Source organism: Ambystoma mexicanum, chromosome 6q (assembly GCF_040938575.1).
Source record: "Ambystoma mexicanum isolate Mex_15411 chromosome 6q, UKY_AmexF1_1, whole genome shotgun sequence".
In the NCBI taxonomy this organism is placed as follows: Eukaryota; Metazoa; Chordata; class Amphibia; order Caudata; family Ambystomatidae; genus Ambystoma; species Ambystoma mexicanum.
The window spans coordinates 1040005540-1040030118 of NC_090937.1; the positions used below are offsets into that span (position 1 = coordinate 1040005540).

The 24579-nt window shown below is 46.4% G+C and overlaps 1 protein-coding gene across 3 annotated transcripts in view; it reads right to left on the reverse strand.

The window, feature by feature from the left end:
- The window catches only part of SLC7A2 (solute carrier family 7 member 2), a 574284-nt gene that overhangs the window by 281651 nt on the left and 268054 nt on the right, over positions 1 to 24579 (reverse strand). The window lies entirely within an intron of this gene.

The following is a 24579-nucleotide window of genomic DNA, read 5'->3' on the forward strand; positions in this document are numbered from 1 at the left end:
CCTGGGCAGATCCTAAACAGCTTGGAGCCAGTTGGCGTTGAGTCTCCTTTGTCCTGGGCCATTTCCACGCGGGGTAGGACTCAAAGATCTTAAGGAATCCTCCAAGAAGTGAAGTTCGGCGAAAAATCTGAAATTTCCGAAATGGGTCCCCGTTTATCGGAAGATGAAACGGTGGAGCTTGAGGCTCCATTTTACCAAAAAATAAAGAGTAAACTCTTTGGAAAAACGCAACATGCAGTAAAAGCTCAAGAGCTAAAGCACGAGGACTCCCAACACTTGAACGTGCGGTAAAAATCTTAAGATGGCTGCCAGAGGAGGGGCTTAGGTAGAGGGCAGTCATTGGCTGGGGGCAGTATGACCTAGAGACCAGTGATTGGTTATTAGTAGAAAGCCAGTTCAGAAACAAAACTGAAACTGATTTTTTCTTTTACTGAGGATTCCCAGCCTGACGACAGGGAATATTCATGGGCATGTGAATCCATGCCAGACCCCAGGCTGGAGAAACAATTGACTGAGTCGAAAGCCTCTTTTTAAAAGCTGCAATGGGAAGGTTTGGTTTGGGAGATAGCACTATATGTGGTCTATTTGCTCGATAAATATATGAAAGGACATACCAGATTGCCACAAATGCATCTAAAATGAGCAAATAATGGCTGTTTAGTAAAGATTAATTAATAACAATAAGGTTGCAGCAATGGATTCAAGTGAGATCAGCAATGTTGGAGGCATGTAAAAAAGTCGAAGGGAAATTGATGACAATGCCATGTAATCCACTGTATAGAAATGAGGTTTTAGAAGCATAATACTTTCTAAGAATTCTGAAAATAGTAATTGGGGCCACAAGGTTAATGGTTGTTAAAATAGCAAGGGAAGAAATAAGACACTTCACCTTGCATGGTAATGAATCACTGAGGTTTCAGTTTGCAATCAAAGAGGACCCCACAAATGCAAGCTTTGAGAGAAGGGATGAGAAGCTCCAGTGTAACGGATAATAAGGAGGGGAGAAGTGGACGACTGTTGGGAGCTGGGAGGTAGATGATTTTCGTCTTAAAAAGAAATGGACATTAGGCACCTGAGTGCTACATAGTGACAGATGGAATGCAGATGACTGGCTACAGGGAAGGATCCCTCGGGACGAAGGATGAGAAGGAGAATAGGATAAAGAGGTCATTGGCCTACTGGTAGGAGACAACAAAGGAGGAGATTAGTTAACCAAGAGACAAGGGTGAGAGTGTGAGAAGGGAAGGGGTGTGAACATACCCTTGGGGAACTACTACGGAGAGCAGGGTGGGAATGGAGGCCTAAATATTCCATGAGATGTGGAAGGAATTCCGGGATAGAAAATTGGACACTGTAAGCAGAAGAGAGGGGTGGGCCACAACAGAAGAGAGCATGGAAGATAAGAATTAAGAAATGTTTGGAATAATGAGCAGTGTAAAGAACTTGCAAACATACACGAGTGCCATTTCAGTGCAGTGACTGCTGTAGAAACCTGATTGCAGCAGCGTCTGTTAGGTTTTCCAGGCAAGTAAACCAATCAATAAATAAATAAATAAATAAATAAAGTAAGTAGTATTGCAGTTGCACAATACACAATCTGGAATATGAAGTAGTTTGGGAGGAAGGAACGAGGTCTACAGTTGCTAATAGTCAATCTCAATGAATGGCTGCCTATGTATGTTCCTTAGCATCACAAAACTATGTTGAAGTAAATATCAAACGAAGGCCAATTGCGCAGAAGAAAATCTGGCCGTGAAAATGCTAATATCAACAATCTCACTGCTGCTATCACAGCAACGCGACCAGCTGTATAGCGATAAATCCACTCTGAACCAGTTTATACCCATCGCCAAGAGACATTCTTCGAGTGCAACTCGAGAAGTGGTCAGGGGAATGTATTTTCAGGACTCAACATTCAACTTGCTCCTCGGCGCAGTTAAAATAAGAGTTTCAAAGTTCAAGGTGCCCACATTTAACATCTGGCATAATTGTGCGAGCTGTGTGCCACTCTGACAAATGAAGGCGCATTTGAGGGGCTTTACATATGTGTATCTGTGAGCAAATGAAGGTGCAATTGAGTGTGTGTTAATGTTAGCAGGTATTTGTACCGTGCACTATCACCACCAGAGTTGTCCCTTGGCGCTCTGGCGTATCTGAAAAGGAGGGTGTAAAGGGTTTGGGTGTGTGGGGTTAGTAGGCTATAGCGGGAATAGGTAGAGTGAGAGTTGTGATGTTCAGTCGGCAGCTTCAGTTCGGTTTTCACCGTTCGCTGAGCTTAGGTGCGAGTTTCCGGTCGTTGCCAGTTCCTATGTGCTGTTGTGTATGGTTATGCAATGTTTTTGTGTTGTTGCAGTGTGGTGAGGTGCTTGCAGATTGCTGTGCAGACATACACTCACTTTTCCTACAAGAGGGCAATCTAGCCAACACTATTTTTCTTTAAATGTAATTGTGGTTCGTACTAAACCTTATAAACCCTAATTCAAGTAACACCATTTTTCGACACACCGCAAGCCTAATCACATAAAACATCGGCTTTGCCGTTATGCACAATGCTGTTTTGGGAATTAGGACAGACTTGTTTGTGGATTGTCTCGGCTTAGTTCTAGTACTGAAAAAAGGTGTACTTTAAATAAGCTTAGACTGCAGCCTTTGAACAGAATGAGCTTAATCGGAAGTTGCAGAAAAGGCGGCACTCGCGTTATCTATTAAAACGTTGTATGAAGGCTGCAAAGTCAACAGTAAGTGAAAGCAACAAAAAAAAAAGACCAAGGGCTTCATTACGAGTCTGACGGTAGCCGTGCTGGAAAAACCGGCAGTCTGCCGCTGGACCAGTAATACCATTCCGCCTTTGTGATTGCTGGAATCACGGGGCATTACAACCCCGGTGACCCAGTAATTCTGGAGGCGGAATTCAGTAAATCCCCATTCCCATGGAGTCCCATAGGACTCCATGGGGATGGGGACCATGGAAACACTGGGTCCTTCTATGACAGAGCCAGTGTTTCCATGTCAGCCTGCAGGCAGGTGGTGATACTTCCACCAGCTCAGACCTGGGGGGAGTGACACATCCCGCCTGCAGGACTCGGAATCAGCCGATCCGGAAACAAGAGTGGCGGTGGATTTACCGCCACCGTTGTTACCGGACCAGCTGACTTCTAATGAGGCCCCATGACCTTAGCAACATGAACATGATCGAAGGGACAGTGCATAATCATTTTCTAACTTTTTTACCTTCCATTGCTAATTTTAAATTCTGGTCTACCTGTTGCACCCCCGAGATAAACCAACCATGTGACACTACTTCGGGTTCACTATTTACCCGGTGCTCCAAAGTATTGGACACAAGAGCGATCACATTCAGATTCCTGTGGTGTTTCTGCATATGGGTACTGCTGACAAAGACAGACTTAATTCAGCACACCTCAAAACTCGGCAGAGTTACCAAAATAATACATTTTCTTTGGCAGGATTTATATGGTAAATCAGGAGGTCCTCTAGAAGGTCTGAGGGGTCAGACATGAAACTTGGACCCAGCTGTGCCATGTTTTTGGTTAAAGTCTTTTATTCAAAGTAAAAGTGGTTGGGAAAATGCCTCTCTGACCCTGCTCTAAGAGGAATTTCCCCACCTAAACTGTCGGTTTCAGAATGTCCAAAACAATACTGTCCTGTGTCCAAAGTTCTATTCTGACCCTCAACTAAGGTGAAATGGGAAATGTCTTTATGTCTTTAACCTTAGGGAGGTTTTAAAAAGTGTTCACAAAATAAGAATAAATGGTTCAAACACCGGTTCTTCGAGGATAATAAGTCTCTGCTCCAGAGGGTGGGCCCTGGATTCCTATTCGCTCTCTGAAGTTTCACACAAAACAGTTCCTTAGGCCTCCTGTGGCCCACAACAATGTTAACATACGCACCTGTCGGACTTTGCAACATGTCTCTTCGTCTTAGACTGTCATCTGATAAAATCAGAGTTTTTACATCTAACTTTGAGAAAGCAGAGTCTCTGGTTGAATATTTGCCATTGTTGGAGGAGTTTAGCTATCACCCTAACCCCAAATATTCCTTGGTTAAAAACCAGAGATATGCTTTTAACACAGTCTTGGTGGCAAAGAGAAGACTAGTATGCAAGCTGCTTCGAGGTGCGAAAAGATCAAGATTGCCTAAAGACGTTAGTGAAGCAAGGGTGGCACAACTTGGTTATAAGAACTGGCTGCGTACATCAAATTATCAGAGATACCAGAATGATTCTGAGGCTATGTTGAAAGCCTTGGTCGGTAAAGATCCGCAGGAATTCTGGTCTCTGATAAAGTTGGACGTTTCCTTGAAAGCAGATCAATCAAATTCCATCAGTGAGAAGTGCTGGATGGATCATTTTGGTAGGCTCTATTCCCCGTCCACGGCTGCAGGGGTAGCCGATGATCATCCAAAGAGTGCCGACTTATGGGTCACGAACAATGACGTCAATGATCTCATCTCCCGAATTAAGAGGTTGAAGGTCTCTTGAGCACCAGGCCCAGATGGGTTAATAAACTCCATACTGAACGAGGTTCCAGAGGACTGGACTGCTTTTATAGCGACTTTGTTTAATCAGATTGCCATATGTTATCAAGTACCTAGTTCGAGGAGGAGAGCGATAGTGGTTCCGATCCACAAAAAAGGTGACCACAACGACCCGAAGAACTATCGCCCTATCGCTCTCCTCAATGTAATTGGCAAGCTGTGCAGCACTATTCTTCAGGACCATTTTCATGCCGGTCTGTTGGTGGCCTTGACCCATTCCAAACAGGTTTCATAAAGGGCCTGGGCACTGCTGCTAACATTATTCTCTTACAAATATTGAAGGAAACATCACAGAGAAGGAAAACCAAGATTTACATGGTATTTGTGAACATAGTCCCAGCGTTTGAACAGGTGAACAGGGGCTTGCACTGGTCAAAAATAGAGAAGAAGAACTGCCCCAACACAATTCTTCACCCAATTAGGGCTAAGCACTCTGAGACCACACAGAGTACGATTAAGCAGAGCCGGGCTTCTATCTAAAGAAATTAAAAATCTGAGAGGGGTGAAACAAGGGTGTCCAATGACCCCAGCCCTCTTTAATTTCTTTTTGGAAGAAAGCCTGAAGCTTTTTTGCCCATAAGATCATTTCCATCTAAGGTGGGGGGCTCGTTCTTATCATATTTGTTATATGCCTATGACTTGGTCCTTATTGACCAGACCCCGGTCGGCCATCATAAACAATGGGCTTGAGATTAATAAAAGCAAAACTAAAACCATGAGTTTTGGGATAACTGTGAGAGATGAGAACTGCCCCTCATGGCATATCGGCGGTGAAATGATCGAACACGTAGAATTGTTTAAATACTTAGGTGTCTGGCTAAGTAATTTAAGATCAGAAGCCCCAATGTTATCCTGTTTGTCGCAAAATATGAAAGCACTAACCAGCCAGGCCTGTGCGATAAACCAAAAGTTTTGGTGCTTCTCTATCCTTCCAGTTGTACGATTCTATAAAGATAATGTTATATCCGATGTTACTTACGGAGACCATGCCATGTTTAATATCTGGGAACCTCTGTGGACCCGCCTCAAGGTTTTTTTTTGGAAGAGAGTTCTAGGCATTCCTCAATCTACCCCCATTGGCATGCTTCACAGAGAGTTGGGACTTTCATCTTTGAGGTGTTCCATTAACTGGAACACCTCAAAGATCAGATTGGATAATCTGCTCACTGGAGCAGATTAGCCCTATATGGGAAATGCTGCTCTACTCCAAAAGCACCTATCTTGGAAATGATTCACAACGAGTTGACGCAGGACACTAATGTATCCCTGCGACGATGGCGCTTGGATATAATGACATGTTTGCAAGACATTGGAAGTTCCTGACACTTTCCCTGCACCGCCATACTACCAGTTTGGTCCTGGAATGGGTGATTTACCTCCAGCATCATGCTGGCGGTAAAATCCTCCCACTTTCCACAGAAGAATCAGCAAAGTCTGTGGAATTACTGCAGCAATAATTCCACTGGTGGTAATTCTGCCAAAATCCCAGATGGAGTCCTATGGACTTCAAATGAATGGGGACTACCACCACCACCACCACTTGTAATCCAGCAGTAAATACATGGACCAAGCGGCCGTAACAGTAATTCTGTTAGGCGGTATTCCAGTGGATTTCCACCCAACACATAATGAAGCCCCATGTTTCTTGTGCAAGGGCAATGTTGCCCTAATGCTATTTACACTTGTGCAAAGTTTCTGTATTTCCCCCAATATGACTCATTACGAGTGTGCCGGTCTGGTAAAAATGCCCGAAAAAATACAGGTAATGACGGCTCTGGCATTTTTATCAGACTGGCACACTCCAAGTTTTGTCAGTAGGTGGTTATGATTCCCTGGCAGGCCTGCTCTCCCAGTAGTTCAGGCCCCTAACAGCTAATAATTGCTGCAATAACCGACACTCCCGGTGCCAGTGATTGCGTCAAACCCATTCCATGGAGCTCGAATGGGCAGTTATCACTGTGGCCGGCACCCGTAATATCCCGGTAATACTGGCATATCAGGCACCGCTATCGGTAAGGCGGACTTGCCAGTAATATACTGGAATTATCGGCAAACTGTGTTTCTGAAACAGAACGGAGCGTGAGATACATGATCGAGCAATGAGTGTGTTTATGGGAGGGGATGTAACAAGTAAGTGCCAGAGAACAGAAGCATGCAATGTATGCTTTCATTGGACTATTGTGTATTCTGTTACACTGATTGACAGAAGAGTTGGCAATTGGGAAAAGGCTGCAGTAAGAATTTGGAATAGAATGTATAGAAAATGGAGTGAGCGGCAGTGGTCGAAGTGAGCAGGAGCGGTCGGGAGCGGTGCTCCTCTACTTTTTTTATTGCTTTTTACAGCTCCTATACTTTTATTTTAATCGTTTCGTTTTAAAATCAATGTGTAGGAAGAAGTTGAAACTTGCACTTTCAGTGCCCTGCACTGAACGTTCCCTTAAACCGCAGGTGCAAGTGTTTGGGGGTGTGTATTGTGCGTGGAAGGGGATATGGTGATGGGGTTTGCGGGGAACATAGTTCCACTACTTCTTTTTGTACACTTCGACCACTGGTGAGCGGCCAAGACAAGAGAAGCTGAAAAAGCAATGGATGGTAAATCTTTCACTTGAGAGATGCAAGCAAAAGAAGGGCCATGTTCTGTAGCTCTCTTAGTCCAGCATTGGAAAGTAAATAATCATATTGCACGGCCACTGCACAATATGAACAGCAATGAAGAAGAATAACTTAAAATTGAAGATCCCAGAACAACTGTCAGATGCTGCCACGGGGGAACACATATCTCATTGAAACCGCGGGGCAAGCAGCAGGCAGTGCCCCTGGCGCGTGGCTGATGCGCGCCGCCGCCGCATTGTTCCAGGGAGAATGCCTCCGATAAGGAGTTTTATGGCCCATTCGCGAGGTCATGAGCCCATTGACTGTTAACTTTAGGCAAGCAAGGGAAGCTCTTCAAAAGCCACAATCGGGGATTACGAGGCTAAACACACGAAGGCCCAGAGGGCACGTGGGGTAGAGGTGCGCATATGAGGTCTACAGGGCACGTGGCACCACGGGAGACAGCCAGGGGTAGAGGTGCGCATGAGGTCTACAGGGCACGTGGCACCACCGGAAACAGCCAGGGGTAGAGGTGCGCATATGAGGTCTACAGGGCACGTGGCACCACCGGAAACAGCCAGGGGTAGAGGTGCTCATATGGGGTCTACTGGGCACGTGGCACCACCGGAAACAGCCAGGGGTAGAGGTGCTCATATGAGGTCTACAGGGCACTTGGCACCACGGGCACGTGGCACCACGGGAGACAGCCAGGGGTAGAGGTGCGCATATGAGGTCTACAGGGCACGTGGCACCACGCGAGACAGCCAGGGGTAGAGGTGCGCATATGAGGTCTACAGGGCACGTGGCACCACCGGAAACAGCCAGGGGTAGAGGTGCGCATATGAGGTCTACAGGGCACGTGGCACCAGGGGAGACAGCCAGGGGTAGAGGTGCGCATATGAGGTCTACAGGGCACGTGGCACCACGGGAAACAGCCAGGGGTAGAGGTGCGCATATGAGGTCTACAGGGCACGTGGCACCACTGGAAACAGCCTGGGGTAGAGGTGCGCATATGAGGTCTACAGGGCACGTGGCACCACGGGAGACAGCCAGGGGTAGAGGTGCGCATATGAGGTCTACAGGGCACGTGGCACCACCGGAAACAGCCAGGGGTAGAGGTACGCATATGAGGTCTACAGGGCACGTGGCACCACCGGAAACAGCCAGGGGTAGAGGTGCTCATATGAGGTCTACAGGGCACGTGGCACCACGGGAGACAGCCAGGGGTAGAGGTGCGCATATGAGGTCTACAGGGCACGTGGCACCACGGGAGACAGCCAGGGGTAGAGGTGAGCATATGAGGTCTACAGGGCACGTGGCACCACGGGAGACAGCCAGGGGTAGAGGTGCGCATATGAGGTCAACAGGGCACGTGGCACCACGGGAGACAGCCAGGGGTAGAGGTGCGCATATGAGGTCTACAGGGCACGTGGCACCACGGGAGACAGCGAGGGGTAGAGATGCGCATATGAGCTTGCTTGAATCGAAATTATCTGCTTCTTATTTTGAAAGAGATTATCAAGCAGCTTTTAAGATACAGATGTGATCCAATTGAAATCTGTATATGACACGTTATAAAAGATTAACTGATATTAATGACAACGCATAGACAAGCTAAAGGGCAGACGAATAGGCGTGTAAACAAACTTGAAGATTGGCAGATGGAGAAGTATATAGATACATAGACAGATGGGTGTCACATAGGCTCCTTGCGCTCCCGCATCACATCACACCCCCATGGTCGGAACCTCCCAGTCCACATATTGTAACCGCCTCCTGCCTCTTATGTTACCCTCAACGACATGTACAGCGCTCTGTTCTTTCCTAGCTAGGTTGGCGCTATATAAAACCGTACATTCAAAATAGAAACACATAAAAAGACACCTTAAACATAGTCAGGCTGGCAGAATTGCAGGCCGAAGCATGCAGTGTATAGGGAGTAAGTAAAAAAAAATGTATGCACACGTGTTCGGTTTTGCCAAATAAAAACATTATTGTGTAAGTGATCTGATGCTTCAACCTTTCCGACCCTCTGCGGGATGGGGCGGCATACCCAGTACAGGACACACCACTGGTGAACAATTCTCCATCTGTCCCCAAGGAATTGGCCTGATTGTGGCATTAGTCCTCCCCTGGAGGCACTCTTCCGATTGTCTTTTTTCCTACTTCCCAACTCCTTAACAGCACACTGGAAGAGTTACTGTACACTTTATGAAGGGAAATCATGTGGTCACTGAATGGACGTCCTGCTGCAACCCACCATTAGTAAGATCTTATATTTGCTCTATATAAGTAAAGCTGGCAAGCTCACCAAGTGTATTGTCAACCCTGCAGCAATATTTTAAATGCATTCTAAGTCAGCGGTACACATTTCACCAAACTGACGCGGCCTTTCATCGTCTGTGGACAATTATTTGAGGTGAAACCAAAAGTGATGGATGGAAAGCTTTGCCAGTGGCTAGGACTTCTTCAAAACTTCCCAAGCAACACTACCTTAGCGCAGCAAAGTGGCTCGTGCTGGCACAGGTTTGCCGAGATGTGGGTCTGGGTTCTCTATGCTAAGGGGCCCAAGCAATACCTCACTGGTGGTACCCAAGGTTGCTTGTCATTCGGTGCAGAAGGGATATGACGTCAGGATGGAAACCCCCTTTTGCATTGGGAGCAGTGCTGATTTGCATATGCTGTGCCCTTTCTCCAATGGTGCAGCAGGATTGAGAACGATGGCAGGAAAGCTGTTCAGAACAATTGCCAGAGGTTAAGTCTCAGCAGAGGACCTTGAGCTGGCTGACAATAGCACCTCCCACTCGGTGAGAAACGAGGTTTATTGATCACGATGTGAAGAAACTATGGGGTCAGGTCGACATTTCATTGGTTAGACCACGATTTAACCCCTTTAAAGCATTAAGCGCAACATTGATCAAGCCGAGTCTGTACAAGTCAGGCAGATGATATGGAACTAAGAAGACCCAGCATCCCACCCTATTTATGGTATGGGATGGGAACTAAAAAGTATTTACTCAGTTAGAAGCTTGCTAAGAGGTGAGGACCCCACCCAATAGCAACCATCTTCTTGGAGCTTGCCAATCAGGCTTTCGACCTAAGCATAGCACCGAAACTCCCCCACTGTACCTCAAAATCCAGGGGGCTAAGATCTGCGACGCTGGTAACCTGAGCATCCTCCTCAATTGACCTCTCTGTCGCCTTCTATTTAGTTGACCATGATAAACTTGGCCTCTCCCATAATTGAAAACGTTCACTTCTCCCATGAAGCTACTCTCTGGGTCAAATCTTTTTTTAACTGAACTCACTACCAGAGTGTTCATTGGAGATGAGGCGGCGTATGTATGAAATGTAAATCACATTATAGTAATTTCATAACCATATTGTTTGTAGTTTACTTGGGAACAATGCTATGTAATGCCACTTCATGTTTTGTCAAGGGGTGAAAGGTTGTGTTCCATCGCTTACTGTGATGTCTCTTTGGGGCGGGGTCAAATGACATCACTTCCTGTGATGTCATCAGAGGTCAAGGGACATGTGATGTCACTTCCGCTACCCCAGGCATTTTGATGAAATGACGTTCCTGCCTAGCGCGTGCTTTGATTCTTTCCAAACTGGATTACTGCAATGTGCTCTTTCTGGATACCTAGGCAGTATACCTATCTAAATTGCAGCTTCTGCAGAACAAAGCCATATGAGCCACCCTTGGACTCAAACGCAAAAATCACATTTCTGCAACTAGACGAGAAGCTCATTGGCTGCCCATAAGAGCTAGGATTATCTTCAAGTCGCTCATGCTTGCCCACAAATGTATCTACAAAGCTGCACCCTTATATCTCATTGACTGAGTTTCCCTCAAATACACACAACGATCTCTGTGATCCAGTAGTTCCACCTCTCTGGACATTCCACGACACAAGAGCAAAAGGGCGGGTGGTGCCAGCCCCCTCCCTTTGCAACACCTTACCATCATCTATAAGAAATGAACAATCATACCCTGCTTTCAAAAAACGGATCAACACCTGGCTGCTTGACACATTTGAGTCATACCAATTACTTTCTGTTCATCTGCTCGTACCTGTACCTCATTCTCTGTAACCAACGCTGTGATACCTCCGGGTTTGGGCGTTTAACAAATCCTATAAATAAAATAAATATTTACATGTGCTCAGCACTGGAAAAGGTGGAACCTCAGTACAGCCTCAGGGCATAATGTTATGTTATTTAATTTATAGCGCACACCAGTGGCCCAAGGGCATGAGGGCGCACATAAAAACATACAACAGACATTGCACGCAATGAGCCATGGGAATTGGTACCAGAACACAATCTGACAGTATCGCAAATGTCAGGCACTATCTGAAAAAGTGGGTCTTTAGTCTTCTTTCAAACAGTTCTTGTGATTCGGCCATCTTGAAATAAAGAATGTGCTTTTTCTAAGCATGGTCAATTGGGTCCTGGGAGCCGTGAGTAGATTTCCATCATTAGAGCTCAAGGACCTTGCATGATGCTCCTTATTCAGGGTTTCTGAGATAGGTGGGGTTCTTACCTGCAAGACAGTTGTGAGTGATGGACAAAAAAAGAAAAAAATATTCTTGCTTCTATAGGAAGCCAACACAAATTTCTTCTGGCTTCAGACACGTGCACTCTTCTATTAAGTTCTATAACTGCTCTGACAGCACTGTTCTGAATGGTTTGGAGCCTGGCGCAGTCCTCCCTCTTGCTAATGCCAACTAATAAGCTACTACAAAAGTCGATTTTGGTGCCAACGATGGCGCTAACTATTGTGGTGCAGCTTTTTTCAGACTAGAACTAGCGTATCTGAGACAGGAGTCTAATATGATAGGCCGAGGTGGATACTAGGTTATTGACCTGGGCCCGCATATTTAATTTGTGATCCAGGAAGACTCCCAGGGTCCTCACTTTCTGCTGGATGGTGATCTTACAATCTGCCAAGTGTATTTGTTGACATGCTGGATCTAGTTTATGGATTCTAGTTGGGGAGCCTACTACCATGAGCTCAGATTTTCCATCATTTAGCGCAGGTCCGTTCTGCATCATCCAAGTCTAAATCAGCTTGTATGTGTTATTCATTTTTGGAACATCATCCGTATAGGCTCCAGAGAGGGGGATCACGCATCGAGTGTCGTCTGCGTAGTTAGCGAAACAGATTCCCCTCTCCTCTAGCCATTGGAATAATGGAGCCGTAAAAATGTGATACAGGGGCAAAGAGAGACATGCCTCCTGTGGGACACCATATATATAATGAGGGTTCTGGGGGAGCCTCTGCATCCCCACTACAGACTCTCACTAGTCTGTCTTACAGAGAAGATTGGGCACAAGCTGCCGCATCATGGGACAACTTTTACACCTTCTGCAGTCTTTCAATTAAGAGAGAATGATCCACCAAGTCAAATGCAGCTGACCAGTCCAGCAGTATAAGTATGCCCATATGACCTTTATTAATGGACTGTAGCATGGAGGATTTCGGGTCCAGCAGCGCTCTCGCTGTCCCATGACCTGGCATGAACCCCGATTGCCATTTGTTGAGAATATTATTACTGCTCTAGGATCTGCTCGTATGCCACTCGGTCAAGATTTTTTTAACAAGAATGGGGTGTTGGTAACGGGTCTACAGTTTGTGGCAATTAAAGGGCCATTTTAGTTTCTTTTTAAGAGGGCTGTGATCCATGTGTTTTTTTTTAGCTCTCTGGGTACACAGTTCTCCTTAAAGGAACAGTTGCCGAATTTAGTAATCGTACCCGTGAGCAACAGGAGACATGCCTTGGCAGTGATGCCAGGGATACATCGCCCTTACAACTGGTGGGTTTTAGTTTGCTCACAATATCTACCATCTCTGTTTCTGACATGGTCCTAAAGTTGAAGGCATTACCCTCAAACTGGCCGTCTCGTGTACTTATCTTAGCCATGTTATTGTTTCTGTCATCGCGTTTTGAACTTCTCATTTTAGGTTAATGTTGTTTTTGATCTTGCCAAGTTTAGCACACATGGCTTGAATAGTGGAACACCACGCAGCATCTTGATGGGCCCCTCAACTTCTATTGTGCATGGAGTCTCTAATTCCCTCAAAGTTTTGAATAACTCGTAAGCATCCAGTTCTGCTTGGAGATTCTGCTGCCACACATCGTGTTCTTTGCTTCTGCAGTCACATTGTTCTATTGTTTTGCATCTCTTGTGTATTCCACCTCATCTTTACTGCTTCCAGACTTTTTCCAACCCTCAAAGCATTTACGTTTCTCAGTTTTGCATTTTTGTAATTCCGGCGATAGGAAGACAACGCCGTATGCATTACGCCCAAGTACAGCCCCACAAGTCGTGCTCTGAAAAATGTCATTCAATCTTGGGGGAAGTGACTGCTTCGCCATCAAAGCTTCTTCCTATGATCCCCTCGCCCCACAATGAACCCCGAGCTCGAGGCAAATTTTGGAAAATACAGCCTGAAAGCACATCTCTTGAGTCAGGCATTCGGGTCTCCTCGGGACTGTGTCTGGCGGACTTTACGTCACACCACTTTCCTGCACGAGACACTCTGCTTCCTGCACTTTCCTGCATGATACACTCTGTAACCGCCATTCAGCAGTGCAAGCTCTGTGTAAAAACAGACTAAAGTGTAACATGTATTCCCAACCGTCTATACAATTGAAGGTGCTTTGCGTCCTGTGTTCTGCAGGTGCCCCAGCTTAAGTGTCCCATTAGCCACCGCTCGGCTTGCCATGCTGCTGGAACTCCCTCCCAGCTGTATCACTGAATGCAGGCCCCCGAGGCACAGACCCCCGGCGCTCAGCCCTGTGACAGCTTGACGGTCGCTCTAGGCTGCGGCAACTAAACTATCACACGCTCTTAAATGAGCCTTAGATTAAACCAAGATAAATAGGACTCAGTTGCAACCAAAAATAGCCCTGTCTTACATCTGTTTGACCAATTAAGTCTTTCATTACTGCCGCTGAACCCATTTTCTCTTACATGAACGGTCACTGGAGCTTTTTTTCTGAAAGGAAACGCCTTCTAAATACATCTTTTTCTCACAGCATTTGCAAATAATGTGCCCCAGAGGCTTCTATTTTTGGCTAGTCAGTGGTGCTAATACACCAGCTATATGCCGAAATGTTTGCACTGGCGCGTACAGCTAGGAGGGAGGTGTGTTGTGAGGAGGGACACACAGCGTGTGGGTGTTTTCTGGCTATTTGCCTACCCATTCACTGCCCATGGCCATGCTAATCCCTACTGTCATTCCCACCACGCTACCTGCCCCTCCCTGCCCAGTACAGATCATTCAGGCATCTCCTTCAGCTACCTATATCAAGAAGTAAAATCAAACGTTGTGCTGTAAGTGCCAGCCAGTGTCATTTCAAAGAGGTCGTCTGAGATTAAATGGCTTGATTGAAGCTAGAAATGCACAACTGGTTCATAATCATGTCCCAACCAAACATGCATTCTGCCGCTTGATTTATAAACAGCGTGGGGGTCCTTGTACTAAAGTCCTGTTAAAAACGAGCACTGGCAAAGCCTACATTTTAGGCTTGTATTAGATATTGGATAAGCATTGGCCAAAAGCTGCTGTTATATGCCTAGTTAATCACACCGTGTTACTGCTGGTACCATCTTAAAGACATGTAGAATTAGCAGAGCCTCTATCGAAAGCCTACACAAACGTACAGATATTTGGAGTTGCCAATGATGGTCTTTCTATTGCTTCTTTCACTCCGATTTTCCCAAAACCCCCTAGCTCTGCCCCCATCTTTCATTGATCTGTTTCCAAACGTATGGCCTGTGTTATACATGTCCCGGGATAATAGCTCAGGGGCAACGTGCTCGCCTTGGAAGCAAGACAACACGAAGCAACACAGTTTAGATCCCCGCTTAGAAACCTCTGGGTATTAAGCGCGTTATAAATACGGAACTAAGACATTTTCCTGTAACAGCGCCTCGATGCCCCCGGGCTGTGTGAGCGCTTTAAAAATATAAATGAATAAATACATTCTATAAAACCAACAGTCATAGGCCATTCATTTCTACCAGTTCCCAGGGCCTGACCGCAAAATGACTCACTAGGACCCCTTCTAGTACCTCGACATCGTCTTGGCAACCAAAGCCTGCATCTAGAATGGCAAATTGGGTGCCAAACTATCCACAACGACGTCCAAAACTCTCTTCCAAAGTCTCTGGTTATCCGATGTGAATGAGAACCGCTGCTTCTGCTTGAGCTCAATCCAAACTAAGGTACTGATGGTGATATCAAGGCGCAGTTTTTTTGTTCCACTGTGGATTCGGAATCATGGACAAATTGGGCCTCATTATGAGAAAGGTGGTGCAGTTAAAAGGGTGGTAAAGTGGCAGCAGCCCGGGTACTGCCACTTTACTGTTGGATTACCAAACCGCCGTACTATGAGTTTTGGCAGTAGATCCTCCATTTACCCCCAAAAAATCATCAGAATTACTGCAGTACTTCTGCAAAAATTCCTGTGTGGCCAAAGGTACTCCAGAAGTGGGAAATGACCCTGCTGTGCCACCACTTGTAATCCTGTGGTAAATCCAAAGAACTGATTGGTAGGAAGGGGAAATCCTTTTGGCAGGAATTCAGTATTTTTACTGCTGAATTACCGACAAACTCCTAATGATCCCGAAATCCGGCCGGGAGCTTCGGTGGGTGGGCTTCGATTCGCAGCAAAGGCTGCTTTCATCTCGGGAAGAGACGGTCTACACGCTCGCAGTGGAGACTCATACTTTTACTGGGACGCAGGTGGATCCCATTTGTAGGACATGACTGCATTTTTCGTTACCTGGTTTTTGAGAGGTGGGTGGCGTGAAATAAACAGTACGCAGGTGAGCACCAAAGAACGATCTGTCAGGAGTTAAGCGTGCTAATTCCTACCCGGGTGGCCTGAGCACAGGTAATTTTTCAACTGGTTGCAAATATTTTCTCAAGTTCCTACAACACTGTTCTAGATATTTTGAGAAACAGTCTAAAGAAGCACGAATACCTTCTGCATTAAGAAGAAGACCGCCAAAATGGGCAAAGATAAGGGCTTTGCCAATCACTGCCCAGTTCAACTTCTGTTAAAAGGATGAGGTGGCCCACACACAAAGCACCGGATAAATCAATTCATTTCGAAACACAGTCTTGCCCTTGTCACGGGGTGTTCTGACGTCAGCAAAACTGGCAGAGCTTCCAAAACGCTTACACTGAGAGATGCGCAAGCGGGAGCAACCTGCGAAAATGCATCATCATCGCTTTATAAAAGGCTGGCACCAATGGCATAAAGCAGCCTGACGTGATTAGGCTTCAAAGTGAGGTCGCTGGCAGCTACACCAGGTTTCTCGTTAGCCTAGAGTCATCTAAATGGGAGCCAAGCACCCGCATGTGTTGCGAAGTCTGCAGTGAGACCTTAGTTTCGCCATCATGTGAGCAACCTGTATTCATTCATTTCAATGGTGTTGGCAGGACACCTTGCTAAGGGCAGGATTTACATCGCCAGGTATGTAGATGATAACATGTGCACGCTGAGCTATGTAGATAGAATACAACGTTGGGAGAAGTAAGTACACAATAGTTTGAGTGTTAGGGAGAATTCTCTTCTAAGGCTAATTTCCCTTAGCTATAGAGTCCCCCAGCAGCTTTGCTGGATTTCAAGGGTTTATTTTTTTCTCCTGCTAAGAATGAGACCCTTTTTTCCCCACTCTTAGACAGATTGCTAGTGTGTGTTCTAGGCTATCTTGTGTGCTTATGGTCTATGGGGTTTTTCTCACCCTCATAGGAATCATCTTTTTAACAAATGTGGTACACAGCACCCTCTGTGCCATACCACAGGGGTGTCGTAGCGACCCCCAAACATAGACTCCATCCCCTGGGACTGACTACTTTCTCCCAGGGCATGTAAAGTCCCCATTGACTTTACTAGTCAATAATTGTGAACTAAACCCGTACAACCCATCTTACTATGGAGGTGCTGGAAAGGGTTAATAGTTTTTCCCTAGTGTTCGTTTTCGAGGGGGTACCGTACAGTCCCTCTCTCAAACGTTTCTGGCTAGTGGCAGTGGTTACTACCATAAATATTCGACCGCAAATATTTCCCTATGGGATTTTACCATTGTTCGAGGCTACCACTTTTTCTGACAGCCTCTAACATACCGCCGGTTTATTTTAATATTAACTTTACTCCGGTAGGTTTTTATTGCCAGAACTTTGATAATATTTCTTTCTCGTGTCTTTCTCTATAATCCTAACCCAGGTCGGGGATCCTTTGTTCGTCCTTTTGGCGGGCTTCTGCACAGAAGCCCTCCTCTCGGCGCCCCTGAGTCTGGGGTAGACAGGATGTGTGGGAGGGGGAATAGGCACCCTGGACAGGGTTGCCTACGCAATCCAAGTCGCACTCTGCCCTGATAGGCTGGGGGGTTCTCCCGCCAGGAGAGCCACCCCACTGTGTGAGTGACAGCTAGGCTGTATGAATGGGGGTCTTGCTGCATAAAAGCAGGGTCCTGAGGACTGGAGGACAAGACGTCGCAACCGGAACTAAGAAACCGAAGAGGAGAGAAGCTGAAGACATCTGCAACGACTGAACCACCGGTGAAGCCCTGCTGCAGATCCTCACCACTTCTCTCCAATGACTTGAGAAGATCTTCCTCTGCAAGAGTCTTCTTCCCTTGAGCTGGTGGGGCCAACCAGTTCACCAATCGCCTTCCAGGACCTGCCTTAGTCGAATCGCCAGTGCCCTGCACTCGGAGACCGGATAGTCAGGCACCCGTCCACCACAATCGCAATTTAAAGGAGCGTACCTTTTATTCATGTCGGCAGCACCGCGGCTGGTTTCATCCCTGGGCAGTGCAGTAACTTGAACCTTCCTCCACGACGAGAGTCCCTCTTCCTCTGCTGGATCTCCCGAACTGCAGGAACTGCCAGGAACTACCGCCACCGCAGGAGCCTCTTCTACTTTTAAGGTACATTGTTCCGCCAGGCCTCCCATTTCGTTGGGTATCGCTAAAGGTGTTTTAAATCCTTTACTTACCTATTGGGCTGGCTGCCCCTATCCTCTAACATTGTCTTTCACCTTCTGCAACCACCTTTTCGAATCGTTAAACAAAGACTTGACTGCAGCTACTTTAACAGTTTGATCCTGGGCACATTGCCTTGTACCACTGACTATGGCACAGGCTTATTGACTCTGGCTAAAACTGTTACAACTGCCTTCTCTAGATTGCTTCTCCCCTAGAAATGTGTTGGTGCACCTCACTCTTATAACCACCTTTTTCTTCCCTCTTTTTAAACTTGTGACGTGCCATTTTGCTCGGTTTTCAGCTCAGTATTGCATATGCTAAAGTACTGCTTTGCCTAACTTGTTCACAATCTACTTGGGAATTGTTGCTGGTGTGTTCTAGAGTCTAATGCTTTCTAACTTGTCCTTTCCCTCCCTTCTGAGAAATTGTTAGAGTGCCATTTCTGCTTGGTTTACACTGTGCCGTTTTGCTCAGTTTTCACTCTTGCTCAAGCTTGTCTACAATTTAAATAGGGAGTTGTGTATACTTTTCTTGCCTGTTTTAACTTGCTTTTATCATGGTGATTTGTGTGTGAACATCAGAGTGTGTAAAATAAATATATATTCTTTTTGATACAAAGCTTCGGTCGGTCAGCGTTTCCTTGTTCCGTAGTATTGTAGTCCTAATCTGTAAACCCAGAATACTGCTCATCTCTCTCTTCAGATAAGTCTGACTGCTTAGCCACAGCTACCAGCTAAATCTTTGTGGTACAGACTGATACCAAAGGGGATTTTCTTGCATATACCTGTAGTCTTAATCTTCTGTAGTGCTCCCTAAGGGAACTGCACAGGATTCTGCCTAACAGTGATTTAAGGGTGTATAGAGTCAGTATGGGTGGGCAGCAGACTGACAACAAGAGGGGGGTGATAAAACAGGTAGTCATGGAGGGAAATAGAGGAGTGCCACCCAAAGAGTGCCTGTTCAGTGTGTGGACCCCATGAACCTTTACTCATCTACCAAACACAAAGTTCACTCTCGCCCTTCAGTCTCGCCCTTGACAGCTGTGTGGAATATTATGAGGAGAGGCCTTCCCCATAGCACTAGATGTGGCCTTCCCCGTAGCAATTTAGCATGGCTGTAGCCATAGCACTTTTATTAAAAAACAGTTTTTGGCGCTTATCCCTGTCCCCTACTTCCTGCATGTGGCATGCTTGGAATGGATCAGGCCCTGGAGTGGTTGACCTCCTTCCTCTTGGACCACCCCTCCCAGGTCCAACAGGGCCCCTTTCTCTCTGCCACCTCTCTTTCTACCTGTGGCATTCCTCTGGCTCTATCCTCTCACCCTGATTTATCAACCTCTACTTGGCCCCTTTGGCCACCTGATCTCTACGTTCTCCTCTAACTTGCAGTGTTATGCAGATGACACTCCGCTTTCCTTCAGGCGGCCCTCGGCCTCCTCTCCTCTCTCGCTCATTCCTGACCGTCTATCAGGATTGGTGCACCTCCAATGATCTCTGCCTTAATGCCAGTAAGATGGAGATCCTTCTCATTGGGACCCCTGCCCCTGCTTTCCCTCTCTCACTCTGGCCACCCACCTTGGGCCCCTCTTCCTTCGCCTTCCTGCGAGGCAAAAAACCTTGGTGTCATCTTCGACTCCACTCTCCTTCTCTCCTCACATCTCGGACGTCGCCAAGAAGTCCCACTACAAGCTGCACATCCTCAGAGGGACTCTTCACTTTCTCAATTTCTGCCAGAAGCTCACTGTCTCCAGAGCCCTGGTTCTCTCTAGGCTGGACTACTGCAACAGCCTCTTTCTCAATCTGCCTTCCTCTACTCTCTGCCTTCTGCAACTAATCCAGAACAGGACTGCAAGACTTATCCTTGCCTCAAGCCCAGGGACTGTATCTCTCCAGCCCTGAAATCTCTCCACTGGCTCCGAGTGGCTGCAAGGATCAAGTTCAAGACCCTTTGCATTGTCCACAAGCCTTTCTGGGGCCGGGACCCACACTACATGCAACGCTCTCTTCCAAAACACCTTCCTTCTCAAGCCCGTTGCTCAGCCACCTCCAACTCTCTAAGGGTTAGACGCTTCTCCAGGCACAGAGTGGGGGATAGAGCGCTCTCCTTTGCAGGTGCTTCCGTCTGGAATGGCCTCCCTGCCCCTCATCAACACAACTTGAGCTGGACCACCTGAAGTTCTGGAAGAAGCTCAAAATGTTCTTCTCTGCTTTCTCTCTCTCCCTCCCATGCTGACCTACCTGTCTGCTGTACCGACTGGTTGCTTGGCTACCCTTGGAGTCTCACTGGTTACCAGGATCTTCCTTGATCAGTTACCCTTGCACTGCACCAAGCTCTTAGGGGCTGTAACTGTAACCCTACAGTCTCTTGTTCTTCTTGCACTACCCAGAACCACGCTGCCCTGGCTGCACTTACTCAGAGCATTGCTACCCTGATTTCCCCTCCCCTTGCATTTCCCCTCCCTTTCCCCTTGCACTTCTCGTTGTCACCCTTGCACGATCTGATGACACAAGGCCTAGTAAGATCGTTTGTCTTGACCTCCCTCTGTCTTCCCTCCCTTGTCTTGTTGTGCCTAGAAACGCTTGTGTACAGGTGTGTTATAAATGACTTATCATATATCCTATCATGGAGCAGACAGCTCTTACGTCAGGGGTGTCTGGGCTGAAACAGCATCGCGATTGGAGCACTCGCTGGCCTTCACACGCAACATTCCACAGGATCCGCATAGGACACATTCCAACTATGCAACCATTCATCCACTCGCACAGGGTCTGTCTATAACCTTCACACAAGCCAGCATAGTCAACCAGGTCAGAGGCAGATCAAGTCCATGAAAAAGTCTATTTACACAACCATTAATAGACAAGAAAATACCTTGTATATTAGGGATCTCGGGCACAAGAAAATAAAGTGACTTGCCCAGGACCACGCACATATTTTCTAGCACAGAAGCCAAGATTAGAAATAACTCAGAGCTCCTTCGTGCCAGGAATTCAAAAGCTACACTAAATCTCACCCACAGTGCAAAGTGAAACAGACCAATGCTTGTCCCTGCTTGACTGGCTGAAAATATAACAGCATATTTAAAAACATTCAAAGGCAATGCTTCTTATTATGCACAATATATAAGGGACGGGGTGAGACCTTCTTGCGCCATAAGCGTTTCAATATTTGAGATTTTGAGAAAGAAGGAAAGTGTAACAGTGTAACAGTGATTACTTTCGAAGAAATTATAGAGACATGTCTGTAGACATTTGTAAGCGGCTGGGACTAACCGGTGCTTAAGACCCATCAGCCAGCGAAAATTGCATTTGAGCCGGGGCTCTGTGTGGCTGCTGAGTGAAGTACTGCTCTTTCCCAGTAGATATCACGCTGCGTTACTGGGTCTGCCACAAACAAACAAGCCCGCTTCACGATCACTCAAAAGACCATGACTAGCCACAAGATCCCGGGCGCATTAAAAGCTCCCTTGGCCCGCTTGAAGAGCGACACCTTCAAAGAACACGTTTTGAAGCGGCTCCGCTACGATCATGCATATATTGCACCACGGACCACGAAGTGCTCAGCCACCCGTGTCGAGGAGTCCACTGCGACTTTGACTGATGAGATCTATCCCATTAGTAGACCTGTGGCCATTCCTATCCCACAGCACCTTCTGAACATTCCGATCATACAGTTCCCCGTCCTGATGAAGGACCGTGTCAAATATGAGGCATATCCAGCCCCTATAGACGGCTGAAACACCTTGGTGTAGACGAACTTTCTAACCACATTGTTACCAATGCTCCTACACTGTCTTGTACACAAATCCATTTCATATCTTTGCTTCAAATGTTTATTTGTTGACCCCTGTTGCTACATATTGACAGTAGAGACCAGAACTCTATTCATTGTGTAAGTAATTTCTGACTTGATGTTTGTTGTCTTGTAAAATTCTGTATGACTTTACTCTGAAACTTTTGATGTTTAATTTTGTACCAAAAGTATTATGCAAATAGATGTTGCTACATAAAAACTAGAATTTGATATCCCCAGGTGCAATACTCAATTTTTTTGTGTTTACGGTGTTTGAATAGTAAGGGAGTGCATCAGTCTGCACCGACCCATTCACTTGTATCTTTGTTTGTGAAGAAATTATTGAGACATGTCTGTAGACATTTTTAAGCAGCTGGGACTAACCGGTGCTTAAGACCCATCAGCCATCGAAAATTGCATTTGAGCCGGGGCTCTGTGTGGCTGATGCGTGAAGTACTGCTCTTTCCCAGTAGATGTCACTATTAGCCATGTTTGTAAATCACATCATAAGTTACAGACATTTGGAACTAGATTGTTTTCTAACACTCAGGGGAAATATAGAGAATGGACTGTGTACATTAAACTATTTTGATTTAAACTTTACATTTAAATGTTTATTTTAGTTGCTCTTTGACTGGACATTAACCGCATTTAGCATACCCTTTTTAAATAGATGTTGCTCGCTTTCATTCCATGTATCATGGAAACATATCCAGGTATGTTGGCCTTTGCTTGCCCACAAATCTTTCCATGGGTCCTTGGCTACTTGGGATTCTGAGACTGTTTCCTTAGAAGAGTCCCACCCCCAAACATTACATCTCAGCACATCAGCACCCCCACGTCTACTGCGATTTCTTAGCACTGAAACGCGTGTACTAGTAGAGGGAATATTACGCGCGGCGTGAAGGCAAACCGATGGGATTTTGTTTCTGCACAATAGCAACAAAATGTCGTCCTCACCAATGAAAGTCAAATGCCAACATAAAACATTCATCAGATGGTTTAAAAAATAGAAGTTGGGGTCGCCAACTGCAGAAGGTCCAACAGAGTCAAGAACCTAAGACAGCACCCCTACTAAGACCACATCATGAAAACAATGTGGACAACAGATGCGAATAACCCGAAGATTCCTCCAAAACAGTAAAGCACTCATGAATAGTAGCTACAGTAGTCATGAAGTCAATGTCTATGGTAGTTCTTTTGTCGCAGTTTTGCCCATGATATTTAAAACGTTGTTTTGACTGTGCCCAACTTTGTTGCTGCCGGTTTGACACAAGAACCTGACCGGGGGTGGGCAGTGGGGGGCGCCAGGTGCCGATGTTAATGTTTGATAGTTTGATATTGATTATTATAGTATTTTATTCAGTGGTCGGAAAGAAGTAGTGGGACTATGTTCCCTGCTGCCCTGCACCCACTCCCCACAAACCCCACCACCATGCCCCCTCCCACACACAATACATACCCCCAAACACAAGCGCATGCTGTTTAAGGGCAGGGGAGTTGGTAGGTCTGGAAAAAACCCAGGGCTAAGCTGATGTCGGAGCTGTTGGGACTGGGGGCTAGCTGGCTTTTTGGCTGTACCTCCTGAGATTCTATCCGGGGCTACAACCAAAAGATCAGGGGCTATAGCCCCCTTAGCCACCCCCTAGCAACGCCCCTGTTTAAGGGCACATTCAATGCAGTGCACTGAAAGCACAAGTTTCATCTTCTTCCTACACTTTTATTTTAAAACAAAACAGTTTCCTTTTAAAATAAAAGTATAGGAACAGTCAAACTTAATTTAAAAACGTAGAGAAGCACCGCTCCCGCTCACTTCGGCCACTGATTTTGTTAGATAGCAGATCGTAGGTGACACTCCCTGACGAAGAGTGTTAATGACTCGAAACTTTCCAGAATAGCCAAAGTCTCCTCAAAGAAGCCACCTTTTGTTCTCTTCGTTTGCTGAGATCCAACTATCATTAAGAAAGTCATTGTTGATTTGTATTATATGCTACACTGTGAATAGATCTGGTCTCTATGACTACTACAGTTACTATTCATAAGTACTTTCCTTTTGGGGGGCAATATTTGGGTTGTGCGTACGCAGTTTCATGGTGTGGCGCTAGTAGGTGTGTTATTCTTCTGCGGGTGCGAGCCAAAAGTGCGCCGTCCTTTAACACAAACCCAGATTGATGTGAAGGGCGTCAAATCTTGAAACGCGCGTGCCCCAGAGAACAGGACAGTGGGGAACAGGCTGGTTAACAATTCACTCGGGCTTTACTTTAAAAATCTAGAACAAACAGAAGCGCATTCAAAGCAAACTAAGTATGGCCCTCACCCTTTCGCTGCCTGGCAGATGCGGGGAACTCGAAAGCCCCGCCGCTCGACCAGGCACCATAAACACCCGCGTTCATATAACACATTCACTCCGCTGCACGCAAAGCCGCGCGTATCCTCGCCCACTCGGGCCCAGGCGAAGAGCCCGGGAAGGACATGGCGGCTGACTGACTGGTGCTGCGACACACGCTGCAAAGCCAACGAGCATGGAAACATGCACGCTCCCGACCCCAAAACGCGGGGCCAAACTGCACTGACAGTGGGACTTGCCTTCAACCCAGTGGCGCCACTCTGACACCGTGTATCATC